The 15,168-nt window shown below is 33.9% G+C and overlaps 1 pseudogene; it reads left to right on the plus strand.

The window, feature by feature from the left end:
• The window catches only part of LOC149562381 (putative serine/threonine-protein kinase At1g54610 pseudogene), a 113,438-nt pseudogene extending 98,882 nt beyond the window's left edge, over nucleotides 1–14,556 (plus strand).
• Nucleotides 14,557–15,168: the final 612 nt, after the last annotated feature.

A 15,168-nucleotide genomic window follows, 5' to 3' on the forward strand; every position in this document is an offset into this window, starting at 1 on the left:
ATCAAAATTCTTGAATATCACATAAATCAAAAGATTAAACAACATATCAAAAGGATCGCATTAACATGAATATAAGATGGACTGCATCAACAAAATCATCCAATTGATCACATGACATGAACATGCGTATATCCACATGAACATCAAAAGGTTCCAAATACATCGGTATGACTATCCAATGGTCCTCATCAATAAAAAAACATATGATAAGTACTGTAGTGACAAATGATATACAATCATCCATGTTTCTCATCGCCTACATCATCTATCTATGGCTGATCTAAAGGTCCCTGCTCACTATGGGCACCCCTATCCTCTTATGGAGCCTGCTCAGTTGCATTTATCATCATTGTGATATGTATGGCTATGGCCATCTAACTGGTTGTAGCCCCATCTATCCTTCGTGGCAGTGGTGGTAATGATGGGCTCAGTTTCATCGAAACTATAAAAACTTGTAGCATACTTGTCAACCCACCCATCCATGTCTCCATGGCACTCATCTAATCCTTTATATCTATGGATTCCTCTGGCCTCTCTGGTAGTGGTTTCACATCCAATAGCACCTAAAACTGTGAGCCCTATGGAACTCTAAAAGGAACATGTACTTGTAGCCTCTATCATCGAATAAACTGTACATCATCAAGTAACTCAGCCCTAACATGCTCTATCCTGCCCTATCCAACACCATTGTCCCACTGACTAGATCCTATACCACTACCCATACCTCCTTTCACCCTCACACCTCCATGGCCATAGATACCTTCAAACCTCTCTACACCCACATCTATTTGCCTCTGCATTAGACCTCGTGCAATAACCCTATGTGGTAGTACCACTTTTGCTCAGCCTCGACCTCCATATCTCCCCCATGCTCTAACCACACCTCTAGCTCTCCCTCTAGCCCAATACCTCCCTCTACCTATCCTCTGGCTGCCATCCTCATCCCCATCCTCTCCCTCACTCAATAGCTCATAAATGCCAAGAATAGGCTCTGTTGGATCTATGTATCTCAAGAACGGATGCTCATGGAACCATCGTACATAGTCTCCCTCCATCCCCACATCCACCTCTCCATCTCTTAATGCCCATGGCTATGGAGTATCTATCATTTGGGAAAATGCCTCAAGGTAAGCCTAATACTCCAAGGTCAACCCCCATACTATCTTCTTTGCCTAAACCTAGGCATAATGTTTTGATCCCTATGGCATGCCCTGCCACCACCCAAATTGTCTTACAACCCACTTGAAACAAAATCTCTCTCTATCACCACAAGAATTTGACCAAGAAAATATCTTGGTCCAAAGAAATATACCATCTCATCACCATCCTTGGCCCATGGCTCTATAAACCTGTATGGTCTCCATATGACCTCATCAATGTCATCCAATATCCATTGCCAACACTTTGTCTTGCCCAGATGGGGCTGCATAATCAATCATGAATACATGTATATGTAACGCATCTCCTAAGAACACTAATGCACACATATTGGGAAAGTAATGTGTAGATGCTCCCATGTCCATAACTGTAACAATATCACCCCTGTTGACAGTGATGAGGCCCCATAATATACAACCTAATGCAAATCATGATATAAGTGGGCCAATATGTAGCTACCCCATGCAAATCTTCATGGTTGATTGATCATGTCCTCTATCAAACAATCCCATCCAACAGTACATCCTCACCCTTGTCTATTTGGAAACAAAAATCTTCCTATCAATCTAGCCAACACCGCTAGCAGTGGCTCATACTACAACATCTAGAACCATGATACACTGTCATCACCAATGCTATCATCTCCAAAAAAATCTCTGAATGCAGTTCCTCTACAGTCTGATCATAGTACACTAGGTCTCCTACTATTGGGATTCATAGTAATCGATACACATCCTTAGGAGTCACAGTCATCTCACCTATGGGTAGATGGAAGGTTTTATGGTATGAGTGCCATCACTCAGCCATAGTTGTCAATAGCCATATTTTCACTCAAAACTGGGGCACCTATAGTAAATAGGTGAAACCACATCTATCAATCACCTATAGCTCCTTGACCAATAATCTTCCTACAACCTCTAAGGGCCATAGATACAATCCTCACACCATGAGCTTTTGCCCATGTACTTGTTCATCAAACAATCAAGCAATAACATCAATTTTCATCCCCAGTGATCATTAGACACCAATCTACTATCAAATATCTAGCTAAGTTAGCTAATGATCCTATCTTGGACCTATTATTTGTCCTACTTTATATCTTGAGCCAAATGTGTTTGTTCCCTAATTTGTATCCTGAGCTAAGGCGTCATTCCTTATCTATCTATCATCAGATTGATCCTAAGACATCACTTTATGACCACCTAATTGCTATTGTTTACTTGTTATGATAAATCCCTACCCAACAGACTCAGAATCTTGCCTTTTGCGTTATCTTAAGTTAAATCAAGGTTTCACAATTTGTTTCTACTTTCAAGACCCCAGTAGCACCATTTTAACAAGTAGATGTGCTTCAAAATTCATTCACACTATTTTTGGAGTTGTGTGCACTATTTGATCAAATTAATGCACTAAATAAGCATATGTGCTATTACACCACTTGAAAGTGCTATTACTTACTTTAAATGTGATGTGGAATGGGCAAGCACTATTACAACATTCATATGCACTATTTCAAATGGCATAAGTGTTATCAAACAACACAATGTTGAAATATCCTTCCTAAGAACTACAAGATCCCTCACATGTGTCTAATCATTTAAATGCATTATTGAAACACATATATGTGCTATTATTTTAATGTATGTGCTATTTTTCTCCTAAGGAAGGCTTTCACATGCGCTAATTCATCCTGCATATGCATTAAACTATCGTTTGAATGCATTATAAGATTTTAAATGCGCTAAAAGAATAGGTAAAAGTGCTAAAACATCTAAACTACCACATTTACAATATAAATTTGTGCAAAATTCAAAAAAATCAGGTGCAAATTCAAAAATATCCAAAAAGGAGGATCTCGATGACTTACCAGGGTACCATAGTTGGTAGGATGCTCGTACATGTGACCCTTCTCAAATTTGTGCTCTCGTAAAGGGACCACCATCCTCACTAGTTCAAAGCTCCAAATTGCCAAATGTAAAAGGGGAGTGTAAAACTGACAAGGGTAAAAGATCTTTTGACCCATTTAACCCTCCTTAGGGGCATTTATATCACCTTTTCACTCTATTTACCCAACCTTAGAACCTTTTGCTCACTTTTAAAAATTGGGTATTGTTTTAAACCAACTTGATCATCTTCATCTATCAATTATCAACATTTCAAAAATAAAATTGGAACCTCTATATATTTCACGCATTCATTCTTTCCAATTGCATTTCTAAGGGGATAGTATATCCATATCAAACCGAGGCATCAAATTTTTTTGAAAAAATAGAAAACGTTCTACCCTAGCCAAAATTTCAAACATCAAATCATACAAAACCAAGGTATCTAAGTAAAAACATCGCAACATTAATAAAAATAAATTGAAAATCAGACATCATATCAACCTCAAAACATCAAAACATCATCAATCAGACATTCAATTATCAGAATTTGACCTAAAATCAGAGAATCAAGACAATCTTTAAACTAATATGCTTCACATATTAGCTCAAAGAGGGGCATTTTTAGACACCCAAAAATTGGCAAAGAGCTAAACTATGCAATTTTGATCAATCAACACAAATTAAGGAGGAAATTAGAGGAACACAATAGACTTTCAAATCAAGGATCACATTAGGTCATTAATCATCTATCAAATCTATAAGACCTAAATGAGCTTGAAAAAGATGAGAAAAACAATTCAAAATAATAAAATGAAATTCAAAAAGGGAGAAGGAAAAAGACAGTTTTTTGAAAATAAATAGGACATTTATCAACTAAATAAAGTCATTTATCTTCACAAAAGTGAAAATCCCCCTTTTACATTTAAAAGAATTAAAAAATCCTCATTCATCCTCAAAACTAAGTCTGTTTGTTCTTCTTCCTAGTTTCGTATGAGATATTTTCAAATTCACCTCCATCCTCTAGTCAAAGGTAATAGCCTAATTATTACCCCAACCCCTTCAGAAATCCTATAAATAGGAGGGAAATTCAAGAGTTAAGGGACCCAAGTTTCAGGCATTTGCACTATAGGCACATTTTTAGTTATTATCTTTTAGCATTGCCATTATCGCAAGTTCATTTTATTTTGATAGCATTTTAGTATTCTTTTCATGTCATTTAGTATCATTTTAGCATATATTTAGCTCATTGCACATCCATTTAATATCATTCTAGAGTTGTTACCTGTATATAATCTTCATTATAGTCATAGATCTTGCACACATTCTTGTAGATTTGTAGTTTATGTATACTCTCATTCTAGAACTCTCATTGAAATGCTGGCCTAAGAGCATTCTTAATGGTTGTAGTTAGGGAAACATGACACATTCATAGAGTTTACAATTTTGACAATGATTTCCTAGGTTTAGTTTAGTTCATTTCCATTTTATCTACACTCTACATTAAAGTCTCATGAATACGCGAATATATTGTGTATAGTCATAAATTGATAAAATTTTGCACTAATGAATTTTAGCTTGCTCTTCTTTATTTCCAATCTTTGTTGTGGATGCTACTCACAATGTTCTTCTTCCTCAAATAAGACCCTAGTTAATTTGGTTTGCCACCCTAAGAATAGTGTAACCCTTGTTGCATTTGAAAAACTTAAAGCTAGCCCTAAAATATCCACTACACACAACACAACCATATATAAATAGGCCACATGTTGCTTAAAACCTAACACTACCCTGTTTGCCCCAAAATTCTATTAGCTACTTAATGCCTGATATTACACAGTTTAAGCCATGGTAAAGAATTTGGTTTTGCCTTATAACCTACCTAGTTTCTTTATTAGTGTCCTACAAGTTACTTATATTGAAATATCACTAGATAAAACTTTTATTTTTTTTAAAGAGAAAAGAGATAGTATTCAAGTGCTAAATTCTTTACATAAAATAAATAAATATTAGGGTCAGTGCAAGAAGTTGGTTCTCACTTTTGGCCAAAAAGTGGAAGTGTTTTTTATGCTTTTGAAATATATTGTCAATTGATGCCAAAATTTAAGGCATTTAGAAATTAAATATAAAAAAACTTATAAAATAAAAATTGTAATGCCTACAATCAACTTTTTGAATATGTAATTTATTTGTATACCCATATGATAGATTTTTTTTTGGTATGGATCTTTTAAAACCACTTTTTTCAAAATGCATGTTTTAGTACTATACCACACTCATGTAGAAACACCATAATTTGATACAACTAAATGAATTTTTGGGAATCCTTTTAAATGAAGTTACCTGACACACTAAAGATTGATGAGAATAATTTTCTTAAAATTTTTAATGAATATTTTTTCATTGTTAATTTTTAATTGATGATTAAGCTAATTCTAAAACCCCTCATGTACAGACACCATAATTTAATCAAAATTTTATTTTTTTAGATTTTTATTTTTAACTTCAAAAGAGTTGTGTGAAGATTGATGACATGTAAATTAATTTTAAAAATATGAAAAATAAAAACATTGTTAAATTTTAGTGAATCTCACAATTTTATGTTTAAGAGATACATTTCATTAATAAATATTGCAACAATGAATATTTCTCTCTACAACTTCGTTATTTTTTCTCGGCAAAGACAAAGGTAAAGCAACTGGTGTAAGCAAAATACTTGAGGAAAAAATGAATAAAATCTATCGCCTACTTAATATTTTAATGGACTATTGGCTTCCTTCACTTTTCAACAAGGGAAGATGAGGTTTGCTTAAATAAAATAGGAGATTTAATCGAGGTTCACAATGCATTATAGCTTGGTTGACTATAAAATTGATTCACGTTGGATCTGTGTAGAGAAGTGAAGTTTCTCCAATAAGAAAGCATCTTCCTATAACTATGTGTAAGACAAGAAGGTGTCTCCCTGCACATAAATGAAGGGTCGCTTTGGGTTGTAGAATTAGCATGGAATTGATATTTGAGTACAAGGGTTCTAGGAATTGAGCTGAAATTAGAATTTATGAATTCTATGTTTGTTTAAAAAAATGAAAAATGAAAATGGAATAGGAATATTTTTTTCTAATTTTAATCTAAAATAAGTATATTAGTCTTCTACTTAAAAGTTGGAATTAGGGTTGAAAATTTAAATTAGAATTGAAATAAAGGGAAAATATTTTTTCAAATCATTATTTGTAGTGGTAAACTTAGGTTACCATCATCACTATGTCAATGGTCATTCCAAATCATTTACTATAGCAAATAAATCCAATTGAATTTTAGAAGAACTATTGTCGTTTTATTCACACATTTTCCATTAAAGTCGATATCTAAGGGCCCAATTCACTTAAACCATCTCATGAAAATAATTGGTTCATTAAATAGATTTTGGGAGCACCATAAAGAGTCCAATACAAAAACAAAATATCATGTATAAAATCTTGAATCGACCAAGAAGCGGGTTTTTTATGTGTGATCCATAAAAATTATAACAAATTGATTTGAAAAATTAGTCAATCAATAATCAAGACCAATTATAAAATAGGTTGAAGACTTCAACTCATTGTGAGAATTGTGGGTTCCATGCATAAGTTGATTCTCTTTCTAGAATGAATTAAAGACTTTGGATAAAATATTTTAATACTAAAATCTTATTGTTTTCATTCTTGAAAATACAAAGCACCCAATACAAAATTGGTTCCAACTAGCTTTTCTTGAAAAAATCCAATATCATACAAAACACCTCATGCAGAGCCCAAATCAAAATCAGAATCTAATCCTCACTAAAATGAAACTGAAAAGTTTAATTGATTCATGCATTCCAAAATCTATGTAATTATAGATGGTAAACCATCCAATTCCAATTCTCATAACCAAACACATAAAATTCATCTTCTTGGTCAACATCCAGGTGAACTAAATTGGTCCAAATCATATTCCAAAAACTATTTTGGAATTTCTAAATTCCATAATTCCTCTAATTCAAGTATTGCATAATTCAACATTCCCCAATTCTCACAAGCAAACAAGCCTTAAGTAACTGTCATATTAATCTTCCATCTAAATATCTAGAATTGAAAAGTGAATTTCAATGAATTTCAATTCTAGTTTTTTTAGAATTGGAATAAACAGGATTTCATAATATTTGAAGTCTATGACTCTTCTAGAACATTATGATTTGGGCATTTCTCCAATCAACAATAGCACTAGGACAAGATAGAGGGAAAGCATCTTACCACTCAAAGCTCCACCTAACTCTAGAACACCATCAAAGACAAGAGACTAGAAACCCTAGTGACTGAAGGCTTCCTCGCTTAAGTAGCAAACACCAAAGAGTTTGATAGTTGCAAGAGCCCACTCGCATTGGGAGAAGCTCTACCAATAACTATAGTGAGAATACCATTGAAACCCATTGAGCCAAGAAGAAACTAAACAATAAAAGCCATCGAGACACTTTCAATTCGCTGACAATAGAGAACAAAATAACACTCTAGATAAAGTTATATTAATTAAATTATAATGTAATTTTTGTTCAACTTTAAAGATAATCAAAATAAAATTTATTTGCATAATTATTGAATAAGTTATACATCTAAAATATTATAATGAAATTAGATGAAGTTATATTTATAAAGGTAATGTACTTTTATATTTTAGTTCATATTATTATTAGAGGAGGATAAAATCAGGAAATGTTTTCAATAGGGACATTATAAATGGTTTAAGAACAACCATCAACTACTCTTATTTTAATTCTAATTCTCAAAACCAAATGAACCAAACGGTTTCAACCATATTCTAAAAATGATTTTCTATTTCGAGTATTGCAAAATTCCAACATTTTGCAATTCCAACAACTAAACAAGGTGTAATTCTTTAAGATACTTTGAAATTAAATGGTAGTTTCTTGGAGCTTTAATGGTACTATACATATAAATTTCCAATATTCTACAATTCCTACAACCAAATAGACCCTAATGATTTAAGAAACTTCAAATTAAATGATAGTTTCTTAGAACTGTGTCTTACTCTACTTTCAATTTTTTAGGTAACTACATGCTTAATGTTGCGTCACATTTTTTTTTATAATACGAGTTCATGTCGTTAATTTTGTGTCACATTTTTTTTATAATATGAGTTCATGTTGTGCTCAAAACTATTGCATTCATTGAGTGCAAACAAATGCAATTCCTTAATTAAATTGAGCAATGATAATTAAGAATTTATGAAATTCATTTATTGTTTCTAAAGTTCTAAACTTATCATTGTTTTTCAAAATTTTAATAATAACATCTATCCATAATGTGATTGATTTAAAGTATTTTTTATATAAAATAAATCATTTTCCTAAGAGTTTAATTTTATTTAACAAAATAGAATATAATAGAATAGAATTTAATTTCTCCATACAAACTAAGAAATAATCACAATGTTCAACTTCTTATCTACAATAATATAAAAAGGAAATGGAAATGCAACACTATCTGTGAAACTCTTGAGCAAAAGCAGTATCAATCACACAAATTAGAAGAATATCAAACACAATCTTTGTGAGAGGGGCCAAAGAGGAAACTGCATGACTTGCGTTAAACAGTGTATGCATGTGATCAACATAGTAAAATGTATTCCTCACAAAGAACAAACATTTTTTTAACATGTTCTAAATAATGTATGCTAATATATTACGAGTATGATCTTAAAATCATGCTTAATAACTCACAACATTATGTAGAAGATCGCATGATTCAAGAACTTGTTACATGATGGTTCTAGTTGCTTCTGTCGTGGTTCGAGGTCCTCTTGTTTTTGTTGATGGTGTCGCCAGAGCTCCTTTCCTTTTTCCTTGTCATATCATGTTGACTCCACCTGTTGGTGTTTAATTGGGGGATGTGTGTCTTCCTTTCTCATCTCTTTCTTGGAGGTTCCTCTTTCTTATATGGTTTTGGTTGCAACTTTTGTTGGTGTGGCTATCCCTGTGGTTACTAAGATTTGAACTCTGCAATCATGTATATTCCATCTCTAAATTAGTATCTTGTCACAAGGTTCATTAAAAAATATTCAATAGAGGTTAATTGAAATCAGATCACAAGAATTAATCATAATGCAGTACTCTTATTTCAGTACTTAACCAATGGAGAAAGTGGTATAAATTGTTGCTATTGCATCTTTTTTTGAAGTCCTCCCCTTCTCATCCACCATGCAAATGCAAGGTATTTTATAACCAACAATAGAGTATATCTCAAAGTGTTTGTGAGGAAGGCCACTCAATCTAGTGCATAAGAAGACATGTCTTCCCACGCTGACAAGCATTTTAGGCCCTTGTATTCTAATTGTTTAGTGCTACAGAAAATTGAAAAGCTTCCAGTCTCAAAAATAATAGATAATTAATGACAAAAAGAGGAAGTTCGAGAGTTAGGTGAATAAGTTAGTATTGTGATGGGAAACTTAGATGCTAATGATTTATGATAGCTCCAACAATATATGATTTGTGTGTCTTTTGGAGTAGACTATAGTTGCTCCAAATTCTTCCCTAATGTTTCCAAATTTTCATGAGTATAGTCATGATTTATTGAATTGATGATGAAGACAATAGGAGTTTGTGGTTGCATCGATTATGAATTGAAGGGGCATTGATGAGCATCAAGAAGAAAGCCTTCCTCATCAATATTTCCAAATAACTAAGATCACCAAAATGGTTTGAAAGTTTGCTTAAACTATCACACCTTAAGGTTTCTAGTGAGCCAAGTTTCCGTAAACCTAGAGGTAGCCTTAACAACCTCCACATTTGATGAATTTGAGCACATTTAAATTGAAAGGTTCTGCAATGACAATTATGAAGGTTATTTCACAACTCATCACTACTAAAGAGAAAAGTGGAAATCTATTAGCAAAGATAAAGTGTAGATTTATGAAGGCTTCTATGGATAGATTTATGACTATATAGAGGACTATGCTTTCTATATGGAAATATTTATGAGTATATAGAGGACTATGGAAGGATTATGAATGTTACCTGATTTCTCCATTAAGTGTTGCATGTCATATAGAATTCATGATCGTTTGCTTCATCCTTATAATATTATTCAACATAAATAAATGAGTTTGACTATGGTGTCCTTCTGCATTTCCTGAAACCAAGAGATTCACACAGCTAGTTGTCATGCAATCACAGGTTAATGTTGAGCTTCACTTGGTTTCAAGAATAGTTTAATATTCTCTACTAATCAAGGCCAACCACGTGAAGGTGGAAGCTCATTTGCGCCCCCCCCCCCCCCCCCCCCCCCAACATCTGCATTCCTTGTTAACATCTAAAATTCATTCATTATATTAATAAAATGTAACATCCATGAATTATCACATTATAACATCCATTAACACATTAGTTTCATTAGAACGTTCACATTAACATTGAAACATAAGATACATTAGAACATTCACATGAACATTCAATAAAACATCTATACATAAACACCAGTCATTATCAAATAAGTTACATAAGTTCGCATGAATCATTTTTTTTTCTTTTTTTGTTGTTCCCTATATTGTTGTAGAGGCATATCCATGTCATCATTAATATTTGTCCTCACCCATGGATGTGCACTCATTGTGCTTTGCAAAGGTTGGTCATCTACAATAACAAATAAAAGGGTTAAATTTTTAAAAAAATTGAGACTTAAAATATTTTAATCAACATTTTATTGTAGTGCTCTTTACCTTGTCCAACCACATCATCTTGCCTGCCCGATGGCTTGGATCTCAACATGCTCATCAAGAACAACCTCTACATCCCTACAACTACAATACAAGATATTTTCTTAATCCCAACACATTATAGTTAAAATTTGATTACTACACCAAATTCAATTAAAATTTTTTACTTGTCTTAATAATTTAGAAATTAAAAATTGAATAGAAAATGTTTACTTGTATATTGATATTATTATTTATCCATCTCATCATTAGGATTGTCGTTGTCGTCGACATTTTCACCACCACTATCCTATTTGTCATTGTTGTTGCCATTGTCATCATCATTATCATCATCATCTTCATTATCATGATTACTAGAAGATTCATCATCATGATCAGTAGCAACATCATTTGCTTCAGGAGCATCATTGACTAACTCTTGATCATGATCCACTTCTTCCTTTTCCTCAATACCTTCTTCTTGCATCACATTATAATTTATTAGCTTTCCCATTGGATCATGTCTAACAACAAATGATTAATCTAGTTTACACTAAGTAAAATACCTGCTCACATTGGCTTGGAAGAAAATAGGGCTCATCCCCAATTGGCTCAAACAATCTTGTATTAATCATTGGAAATTCATTCTCTTGCTCAATAACAATTCTATCAAGATCATTTTGATTAAGTCATACTCTATACCATTTGATGACAAAGAGAACTAATTTGAAGGAATTAAAGTCATAGTCAAGTATATCAACCAAAATGTCATAGTATCAATTTTGAGATTATCAAGGATGTAAGTCATTTCTAGATGAAATATTGGTCACCTGAAAGATTGTACTTGTCCTAAAACCACAAGTTCTCTTCGTGTCATCTAAATATTTGATGCAAAACTTATAATCATTGTAGGACATAGTCTTGTGATATTTCACCTACAATAATGTCAAACATGTATAAATTATTCCATCACGAGTTCAAAAACATATGGTTGATTAACAAACTTATAAGTACCTAGAGATCTCTTAAACCATATGCTAAATCTATTTGCTTTTGTGTAACATTGGGATCTCCATTAAAATGAGCTTGTTTAACTAATGTAGACACAGATTCCCATTTCAATCCATGATTAGAATATTGACATTGTTCAATCCATATCGTCATCTGTTGCCCGACTTTAAGTCACCCTTTTTTTTGGCAATATTGGAATCATATAGTCCTCAAGTTAGTTTTGTGTCTAGATCTAAGTCCTTCATAGGTAGGCCATCCTTGTCAAGTTTCCCTCTTTCCTGCCTTCTCATTAATAAGTCGGGTGGGTTGGTTCAAGTGTTGTCATGTTGGGTAGGTGATAGCTCCTAACCTGGCAAGGATATCATGTTCTCATTGACGATCTTCTCAAATAAAGGATGATTATGAAGTTGTGATCACCAGGCCTATATGGGGGATCTATTGGGATTTTCTCATATGATTAATACTATATTGTGCTAATCATTTATAAAGAATTCAATGGTCCTTGGTTGTGTTGTAAAGAATTGAAATGGGATGCCAACAATGGTCCTAGATGGATTGTAGAATGGACTGCAGTTTTGAGTACCTGCACTACTGCTGGTATATGTGATATCCAACCAGATCATATTAAATTGATTCCAATAGACCATCATTAGGATGCTTGCCTTCAGGAACCATGCCAAATTGTAGAAATGATGATGTATCTATAGCATTTAAGATGGCGACTCTTTTAGAGACAAATTACTAAGGTGGAAGTTCAATAATAGCCAATTACAACAATATTTCATCGGTATCTTCGTTCGGTTGAGCAAATGGAAAGAAAAATTTAATCTCATAAGCTAGAAGAATATCAATATAGATAGATTGCATCAAGCAGCATCCCAAAAGGCTTACATTACCTTTCCCTTGGACTCTCTGATGAATATTCCTCAGATGCTCATGCCTGGAGGAAGTTACCATCTTTGGAATTAGTGTATCATCTTTCAAATAGCATCTATCATCATATTATCCTGGCATCTGACAATGTCATTGCAGCATCTGTAGTAGTTTCATTAGCTGTGAGAAATTTCAAAAAACCAAAACAATTGGTCATCCACATAATTACATATAAGAAGACATATTCAGCAATGCATGCTTGGTTTTCTTTGCATCCTCCTAATCTTGCCATTGTTGAAGTGAAAAGCATAGACCAATTTGACTGGTTGATGGAGGATCAGGCTTCAGTTTTAAAATAATTAGTCAGAGATATTGATACTAAAAAAATTGTTGCTCTAAAGAAGGTTCGCTTTGACAATCTGGAGCTTGAAAGTGTAAAGTTTATGGCAAGGGAGATTTCGGTGCTGTGGCATCTAGATCATCCAAATGTTGTGAGTTTGGAGGGATTGGTGACCTCGAGAATGTCTTGTAGTTTGTACCTTGTATTTGAATACATGGAGCACGATCTTGCAGGCCTTGCAGCCTCGCAAGGAATTGTTTTTACTGAACCTCAGGTAAAATGTTACATGCACCAGTTGCTCTCAAGACTTGAGCACTGTCATAGCCGAGGTGTCTCGCACCGTGATATTAAAGGATCCAATCTACTTCTTGACAATAGCAGTGTCTTAAAGATTGCCGATTTTGGATTGGCAACATTTTACAATTCTGATCAAAAGCAACTCATGACTAACCGAGTTGTTACCCTTTGGTATTAGCCTCTAGAGCTTCTTTTAGGGGCTACAAAATATGATGCAACTGTTGATCTTTGGAGTGCAGGTTGTATCTTGGCAGAACTGTTGGCAGGCAAACCAATAATGCCTAGACGCACAGAGGTGAAGCAGCTGCTCGAAATTTTTTAATTATGTGATTCACCATTAGAGGAATATTGGAAGAAATGAAAGCTGCCTCTTGCAACCATATTCAAACCCTAACAATCATATAAGTGATGTATAAGGGAGACTTTTAAAGATTTTCCTTCGTCATCCTTGACACTTATAGAAACTCTTCTCTCAATCGATCCAGCTGATCGTGGCATTGCTTCTTCTGCTTCGAAGAGTGAGTTTTTCACAACAAAACCTTATGCTTGTGATCCTCAAGCCTGCCCAAATATCCACCAAGCAAGGAAATGGATGCAAAAATGCATGATGAAGAATCTAGAAAGCAAGGTAAACTGCTGGTGAGAGAAGTTGAGAGATGTTGGAAAAATCACAATGTGATGATAGAATGGATGTCTAAAATTTTTTTTTACGTGGATCATTTCTACACTTCAAAGCGTGGCCTTCCTTCAATAGGAGAAGTTGGACTTAAGACATTTGCTGATTTGGCCTATGGTGAGATAAAGGTTATTGCGAGGAATGCACTGGTCGATCTGATTGAAAGGGAACATGAGGGGGAGGCAATTGAGCAATCTTTAGTGAAAACTGTTGTGGACATAATTGTGAAGACTGGAATGGGTGACATGAATCACTATGTGGAAGACTTTGAAAAATCATTGTTAGAAGAATATGAAACTTACTATGCTCGGAAAGCTAAGTTATGGGTTGCAGAATATTCTTTTCCAGATTATTTGTTAAAGGTTGAAGAATGTTCTCAACTTGAAAAGGATAGAGTTTCTAATTATCTGCATGCCAGCAGCGAGGAGAAATTATTATCTAAACTAGAAAAAGAATTACTTTATAACTATAAGGAGAAAATTTTGGAAAAGGGTTCTGGTCCCTTGGACTTGTTTAAGGTTCAAAAGACACATGATATTTCAAGAATGTACAGACTGTTTAAAAATATATCCCAGGCCTTTGTTGAAATAAATTAATTATCTTAGATATGGTCGGCACAGACCAGCCGCCCAGCACTGACCATTCATTTTCCATGTGCAGCCAACCATTCAGCCGTCCATTTCAACTGTCCACCACCATTAATATTGCAGCTGACTTCTACTATACATTTATGATGTATTTTCTTATAAATAGAATGGATTGGGCTGTGATCAGTAGAGCCCATTTTCTGGGTTTCTCCTTTGGTTTCTTTCCTCTGGTTTCTTCTTCTTCTGTGTTCTGTTTTTAATATATTATCATGGTATCAGAGCCAAAGGGAGAGAATGCTTTGCAAGCTGTTTGAAGCATAGATTAAGAAGGTTTAAATGGTTCAATGAAGTGCTGAGATTGTTGAAGATTGTTGATAAATAGCAGAAACTATTAATGTGTGGAGCAGAGAGGCAAAAGAGTGTTGAAGTGTGGAGTTGTGAAATGCTGCTGTTATTTGAGGAAGTTTTTGTGATCGTGACTGAGGACTGTTGTATCCCATTTTGCAGAGTGAGCTAAATGTGACAGTAATATGCATGTTGTCTATCAAATCAGCAAATGAAGAATGGTGATTTGAATGGTGATCTTTAAGTCAAGTAGTGTTGAAATGTTTAGGCAAACGC

Source organism: Cupressus sempervirens, chromosome 4 (assembly GCF_028749045.1).
Source record: "Cupressus sempervirens isolate cs-2001-9-10 chromosome 4, ASM2874904v1, whole genome shotgun sequence".
Taxonomy (NCBI): Eukaryota; Viridiplantae; Streptophyta; class Pinopsida; order Cupressales; family Cupressaceae; genus Cupressus; species Cupressus sempervirens.